Source organism: Blennius ocellaris (assembly GCF_963422515.1).
Source record: "Blennius ocellaris genome assembly, contig: SCAFFOLD_27, whole genome shotgun sequence".
Taxonomy (NCBI): Eukaryota; Metazoa; Chordata; class Actinopteri; order Blenniiformes; family Blenniidae; genus Blennius; species Blennius ocellaris.
Window position 1 is genome coordinate 1017962 of NW_027662186.1, and position 9320 is coordinate 1027281.

Below are 9320 nucleotides of genomic sequence, written 5' to 3' on the forward strand. Positions count from 1 at the left end.
CGAACTGAACGACTGAAACGAGCTGAACGACGGAAACGAACTGAACGACTGAAACAAGCTGAACGACGGAAACGAGATGAACGACGGAAACGATCTGAACGACGGAAACGATCTGAACGACGGAAACGATCTGAACGACTGAAACGATCTGAACGCCGGAAACGATCTGAACGACTGAAACGATCTGAACGACTGAAACGATCTGAACGACGGAAAAGAGCTGAACGACTGAAACGATCTGAACAACAGAAGAGATCTGAACGACTGAAACGATCTGAACGACTGAAGCGAGCTGAACGAATGAAACGATCTGGATGACGGAAATGAGCTGAACGACGGAAACGATCTGAACGACGCAAACGAACTGATGAGGGAAACGATCTGAACGACTGAAACGATCTGAACGACTGAAACGAGATGAACGATCTGAACGACTGAAACGATCTGAACGACGGAAACGATCTGAACGACGGAAACGAGATGAACGACGGAAACGATCTGAACGACGGAAACGATCTGAACGACCGAAACGATCTGAACGACTGAAACGATCTGAACGACGGAAGCGAACTGAACGACTGAAACGATCTGAACGACGGAAACGACCTGAACGACTGAAACGATCTGAACGACGGAAAAGAGCTGAATTACGGAAACGATCTGAACGACTGAAACGATCTGAACGACGGAAACGAGCTGAACGACGGAAACGATCTGAACGACGGAAACGAGCTGAACGACTGAAACGATCTGAACGACGGAAAAGAGCTGAACGACGGAAACGATCTGAACGACGGAAAAGAGCTGATGAGGGAAACGATCTGAACGACTGAAACGATCTGAACGACGGAAACGATCTGAACGACGGAAACGAACTGAACGACTGAAACGATCTGAACGACGGAAACGAGCTGAACGACGGAAACGAGCTGAACGACTGAAACGATCTGAACGACGGAAACGAACTGAACGACTGAAACGAGCTGAACGACGGAAACGAACTGAACGACTGAAACGAGCTGAACGACGGAAACGAACTGAACGACTGAAACGAGCTGAACGACTGAAACGATCTGAACAACAGAAGAGATCTGAACGACTGAAACGATCTGAACGACTGAAGCGAGCTGAACGAATGAAACGATCTGGATGACGGAAATGAGCTGAACGACGGAAACGATCTGAACGACGCAAACGAACTGATGAGGGAAACGATCTGAACGACTGAAACGATCTGAACGACTGAAACGAGATGAACGATCTGAACGACTGAAACGATCTGAACGACGGAAACGATCTGAACGACGGAAACGAGATGAACGACGGAAACGATCTGAACGACGGAAACGATCTGAACGACGGAAACGAGCTGAACGACTGAAACAAGCTGAACGACGGAAACGAGATGAACGACGGAAACGATCTGAACGACGGAAACGATCTGAACGACGGAAACGATCTGAACGACTGAAACGATCTGAACGACGGAAACGATCTGAACGACTGAAACGATCTGAACGACTGAAACGATCTGAACGACGGAAAAGAGCTGAACGACTGAAACGATCTGAACAACAGAAGAGATCTGAACGACTGAAACGATCTGAACGACTGAAGCGAGCTGAACGAATGAAACGATCTGGATGACGGAAATGAGCTGAACGACGGAAACGATCTGAACGACGCAAACGAACTGATGAGGGAAACGATCTGAACGACTGAAACGATCTGAACGACTGAAACGAGATGAACGATCTGAACGACTGAAACGATCTGAACGACGGAAACGATCTGAACGACGGAAACGAGATGAACGACGGAAACGATCTGAACGACGGAAACGATCTGAACGACCGAAACGATCTGAACGACTGAAACGATCTGAACGACGGAAGCGAACTGAACGACTGAAACGATCTGAACGACGGAAACGACCTGAACGACGGAAACGATCTGAACGACTGAAACGAGCTGAATTACGGAAACGATCTGAACGACTGAAACGATCTGAACGACGGAAACGAGCTGAACGACGGAAACGATCTGAACGACGGAAACGAGCTGAACGACTGAAACGATCTGAACGACGGAAAAGAGCTGAACGACGGAAACGATCTGAACGACGGAAAAGAGCTGATGAGGGAAACGAGCTGAACGACGGAAACGAACTGAACGACGGAAACGATCTGAACGACGGAAACGAACTGAACGACTGAAACGATCTGAACGACGGAAACGAACTGAACGACTGAAACGAGCTGAACGACTGAAACGATCTGAATGACTGAAACGAGATGAACGATCTGAAAGACTGAAACAATCTGAACGACGGAAACGATCTGAACGACGGAAACGAGATGAACGATGGAAACGAACTGAACGACGGAAACGATCTGAACGATGGAAACGACCTGAACGATGGAAACGATCTGAATGACGGAAAAGAGCTGAACGACGTAAACGATCTGAACGATGGAAACGAGCTGAACGACTGAAACGAACTGATGAGGGAAACGATCTGAACGACTGAAACGATCTAAACGACTGAAACGAGCTGAATGTCGGAAACGAGCTGAATGTCGGAAACGATCTGAACGACTGAAACGATCTGAACGACTGAAACGAGCTGAATGTCGGAAACGAGCTGAACGACTGAAACGATCTAAACGACGGAAACGAGCTGAACGACGGAAACGAGCTGAACGACTGAAACGAACTGAACGACTGAAACGATCTGAACGACTGAAACGATCTGAACGACGGAAAAGAGCTGAACGACTGAAACGATCTGAACGACTGAAACGAGATGAACGATCTGAAAGACTGAAACAATCTGAACGACGGAAACGATCTGAACGACGGAAACGAGATGAACGACGGAAACGAGCTGAACGACGGAAACGATCTGAACGACAGAAACGATCTGAACGACGGAAACGAGATGAACTACGGAAACGAGCTGAACGATGGAAACGAACTGAACGACGGAAACGATCTGAACGATGGAAACGAGCTGAGCGACTGAAACGATCTGAACGACTGAAACGAGATGAACGATCTGAACGACGGAAACGATCTGAACGACTGAAACGAGCTGAATGACGGAAACGAGCTGAACGACTGAAACGATCTAAACGACGGAAACGAGCTGAACCACAGTAACGATCTGAACGACGGAAACGAGATGAACGATCTGAACGACTGAAACGATCTGAACGACGGAAACGAGATGAACGACGGAAACGATCTGAACGACGGAAACGATCTGAACGACGGAAACGATCTGAACGACGGAAACGATCTGAACGATGGAAACGATCTGAACGACGGAAACGATCTGGACGACGGAAACGATCTGAACGACGGAAACAAACTGAACGACGTAAACGATCTGAACGATGGAAACGAGCTGAACGACGTAAACGAACTGAACGACTGAAACGATCTGAACGACTGAAACGAGATGAACGATCTGAACGACTGAAACGATCTGATGAGGGAAACGATCTGAACGACTGAAACGATCTGAACGACGGAAACGATCTGAACGACTGAAACGATCTGAACGACTGAAACGATCTGAACGACGGAAAAGAGCTGAACGACTGAAACGATCTGAACAACAGAAGAGATCTGAACGACTGAAACGATCTGAACGACTGAAGCGAGCTGAACGAATGAAACGATCTGGATGACGGAAATGAGCTGAACGACGGAAACGATCTGAACGACGCAAACGAACTGATGAGGGAAACGATCTGAACGACTGAAACGATCTGAACGACTGAAACGAGATGAACGATCTGAACGACTGAAACGATCTGAACGACGGAAACGATCTGAACGACGGAAACGAGATGAACGACGGAAACGATCTGAACGACGGAAACGATCTGAACGACCGAAACGATCTGAACGACTGAAACGATCTGAACGACGGAAGCGAACTGAACGACTGAAACGATCTGAACGACGGAAACGACCTGAACGACGGAAACGATCTGAACGACTGAAACGAGCTGAATTACGGAAACGATCTGAACGACTGAAACGATCTGAACGACGGAAACGAGCTGAACGACGGAAACGATCTGAACGACGGAAACGAGCTGAACGACTGAAACGATCTGAACGACGGAAAAGAGCTGAACGACGGAAACGATCTGAACGACGGAAAAGAGCTGATGAGGGAAACGAGCTGAACGACGGAAACGAACTGAACGACGGAAACGATCTGAACGACGGAAACGAACTGAACGACTGAAACGATCTGAACGACGGAAACGAACTGAACGACTGAAACGAGCTGAACGACTGAAACGATCTGAACGACGGAAACGAACTGAACGACGGAAACGAACTGAACGACTGAAACAAGCTGAACGACGGAAACGATCTGAATGACTGAAACGAGATGAACGATCTGAAAGACTGAAACAATCTGAACGACGGAAACGATCTGAACGACGGAAACGAGATGAACGATGGAAACGAACTGAACGACGGAAACGATCTGAACGATGGAAACGACCTGAACGATGGAAACTATCTGAATGACGGAAAAGAGCTGAACGACGTAAACGATCTGAACGATGGAAACGAGCTGAACGACTGAAACGAACTGATGAGGGAAACGATCTGAACGACTGAAACGATCTGAATGTCGGAAACGATCTGAACGACTGAAACGATCTGAACGACTGAAACGAGCTGAATGTCGGAAACGAGCTGAACGACTGAAACGATCTAAACGACGGAAACGAGCTGAACGACGGAAACGAGCTGAACGACTGAAACGAACTGAACGACTGAAACGATCTGAACGACTGAAACGATCTGAACGACGGAAAAGAGCTGAACGACTGAAACGATCTGAACGACTGAAACGAGATGAACGATCTGAAAGACTGAAACAATCTGAACGACGGAAACGATCTGAACGACGGAAACGAGATGAACGACGGAAACGAGCTGAACGACGGAAACGATCTGAACGACAGAAACGATCTGAACGACGGAAACGAGATGAACTACGGAAACGAGCTGAACGATGGAAACGAACTGAACGACGGAAACGATCTGAACGATGGAAACGAGCTGAGCGACTGAAACGATCTGAACGACTGAAACGAGATGAACGATCTGAACGACGGAAACGATCTGAACGACTGAAACGAGCTGAATGACGGAAACGAGCTGAACGACTGAAACGATCTAAACGACGGAAACGAGCTGAACCACAGTAACGATCTGAACGACGGAAACGAGATGAACGATCTGAACGACTGAAACGATCTGAACGACGGAAACGAGATGAACGACGGAAACGATCTGAACCACAGTAACGATCTGAACGACGGAAACGAGATGAACGATCTGAACGACTGAAACGATCTGAACGACGGAAACGAGATGAACGACGGAAACGATCTGAACGACGGAAACGATCTGAACGACGGAAACGATCTGAACGACGGAAACGAGCTGAACCACAGTAACGATCTGAACGACGGAAACGAGATGAACGATCTGAACGACTGAAACGATCTGAACGACGGAAACGAGATGAACGACGGAAACGATCTGAACGACGGAAACGATCTGAACGACGGAAACGATCTGAACGACGGAAACGATCTGAACGATGGAAACGATCTGAACGACGGAAACGATCTGGACGACGGAAACGATCTGAACGACGGAAACAAACTGAACGACGTAAACGATCTGAACGATGGAAACGAGCTGAACGACGTAAACGAACTGAACGACTGAAACGATCTGAACGACTGAAACGAGATGAACGATCTGAACGACTGAAACGATCTGATGAGGGAAACGATCTGAACGACTGAAACGAGATGAACGATCTGAACGACTGAAACGATCTGAACGACGGAAACGATCTGAATGACGGAAACGATCTGAATGACGGAAACGATCTGAACGACTGAAACGATCTGAACGACTGAAAAGATCTGAATGACGGAAACGAGCTGAACCACAGAAACGATCTGAACGACTGAAACGATCTGAACGACTGAAATGATCTGAACGACTGAAACGATCTGAACGACTGAAACGAACTGAACGACTTAAACGATCTGAACGACTGAAACGATCTGAACGACTGAAACGAGATGAACGATCTGAACGACTGAAACGATCTGAACGACTGAAACGATCTAAACTACAGAAACGATCTGAACGATGGAAACGATCTGAACGATGGAAACGAGCTGAACGACTGAAACGATCTGAACGACAGAAACGATCTGATGAGGTAAACGATCTGAACGACTGAAACGATCTGAATGACTGAAACGAGATGAACGATCTGAAAGACTGAAACAATCTGAACGACGGAAACGATCTGAACGACGGAAACGAGATGAACGACGGAAACGAGCTGAACGACGGAAACGATCTGAACGACAGAAACGAGCTGAACGATGGAAACGATCTGAACGACTGAAACGATCTGAACGACTGAAACGATCTGAACGACGGAAAAGAGCTGAACGACGGAAAAGAGCTGAACGACTGAAACGATCTGAACGACTTAAACGATCTGAACGACTGAAACGATCTGAACGACTGAAACGAGCTGAATGACAGAAACGATCTGAACGACTGAAACGATCTGAACGACGGAAACGATCTGAATGACTGAAACGATCTGAACGACTGAAACGATCTGAACAAGAGAAGAGATCTGAACGATGGAAACGATCTGAACGACAAACGATCTGGATGACGGAAACGAGCTGAACGACGGAAACGATCTGAACGACGGAAACGAACTGATGAGGGAAACGATCTGAACGACTGAAACGATCTGAATGACTGAAAAGAGCTGAATGACTGAAACGATCTGAACGACTGAAACGATCTCAACGACGGAAGCGAACTGAACGACTGAAACGATCTGAACGACGGAAACGACCTGAACGACGGAAACGATCTGAACGACGGAAACGATCTGAACGACGGAAACGATCTGAACGACGGAAGCGATCTGAACGACTGAAACGATCTGAACGACGGAAGCGAACTGAACGACTGAAACGATCTGAACGACGGAAACGACCTGAACGACGGAAACGATCGGAACGACGTAAACGATCTGAACGACGGAAACGATCTGAACGACTGAAACGATCTGAACGACTGAAACGATCTGAACGACTGAAACGATCTGAACGACGGAAACGATCTGAACGACGGAAACGAGATGAACGACGGAAACGATCTGAACGACTGAAACGATCTGAACGACTGAAACGATCTGAACGACGGAAACGATCTGAACGACGGAAACGAGATGAACGACGGGAACGATCTGAACGACTGAAACGATCTGAACGACGGAAGCGAACTGAACGACTGAAACGATCTGAACGCCGGAAACGATCTGAATTACGGAAACGATCTGAACGACTGAAACGAGATGAATTACGGAAACGATCTGAACGACTGAAACGATCTGAACGACTGAAACGATCTGAACGACTGAAACGATCTGAACGACGGAAAAGAGCTGAACGACTGAAACGATCTGAACGACGGAAACGATCTGAACGCCGGAAACGATCTGAATTACAGAAACGATCTGAACGACTGAAACGAGCTGAATTACTGAAACGAGCTGAACGACTGAAACGATCTGAACGACTGAAACGATCTGAACGACGGAAAAGAGCTTAACGACTGAAACGATCTGAACAAGAGAAGATATCTGAACGACTGAAACGATCTGAACGACTGAAACGATCTGAACGACTGAAACGATCTGAACGACGGAAACGATCTGAACGACGGAAACGAACTGAACGACTGAAACGATCTGAACGACGGAAACGAGCTGAACGACGGAAACGAACTGAACGACTGAAACGATCTGAACGACGGAAACGAACTGAACGACTGAAACGAGCTGAACGACGGAAACGAACTGAACGACTGAAAAGATCTGAATGACGGAAAAGAGCTGAACGACTGAAACGAGCTGAACGACTGAAACGAGCTGAACGACGGAAACGATCTGAACGACTGAAACGATCTGAACGACGGAAACGATCTCAATTACGGAAACGATCTGAACGACTGAAACGATCTGAACGACGGAAACGAGATGAATGACGGAAAAGAGCTGAACGACTGAAACGATCTGAACGACGGAAAAGAGCTGAACGACGGAAACGATCTCAATTACGGAAACGATCTGAACGACTGAAACGATCTGAACGACTGAAACGATCTGAATGACGGAAACGAGCTGAACGACTTAAACGATCTGAACGACTGAAACGATCTGAACGACTGAAACGAGATGAACGACGGAAACGATCTGAACGACGGAAACGATCTGAACGACGGAAACGAGATGAATGACGGAAAAGAGCTGAACGACTGAAACGATCTGAACGACGGAAAAGAGCTGAACGACGGAAACGATCTGAACGACGGAAACGATCTGAACGCCGGAAACGATCTGAATTACGGAAACGATCTGAACGACTGAAACGATCTGAATGACTGAAACGATCTGAACGACTGAAACGAGTTGAACGACGGAAACGATCTGAACGACTGAAACGATCTGAACGACGGAAACGATCTGAACGACTGAAACGATCTGAATGACGGAAACGAGCTGAACGACTTAAACGATCTGAACGACTGAAACGATCTGAACGACTGAAACGAGATGAACGACGGAAACGATCTGAACGACGGAAACGATCTGAATGACTGAAACGATCTGAACGACTGAAACGATCTGAACAAGAGAAGAGATCTGAACGACTGAAACGATCTGAACGACTGAAGCAAGCTGAACGATGGAAACGATCTGAACGACAAACGATCTGGATGACGGAAACGAACTGATGAGGGAAACGATCTGAACGACTGAAACGATCTGAATGACTGAAAAGAGCTGAATGACTGAAACGATCTGAACGACTGAAACAATCTCAACGACGGAAACGATCTGAACGACGGAAACGATCTCATCGACGTGAACGATTGAACGACGGAAACGATCTGAACGATGGAAACGAGCTGAACGACTGAAACGATCTGAACGACGTAAACGATCTGAACGACGGAAACGATCTCAATTACGGAAACGATCTGAACGACTGAAACGATCTGAACGACTGAAACGATCTGAACAACTGAAACGATCTCAATTACGGAAACGATCTGAACGACTTAAACGATCTGAACGATTGAAACGATCTGAACGACTGAAACGAGATGAATGACGGAAAAGAGCTGAACGACGGAAACGATCTGAACGACTGAAACGATCT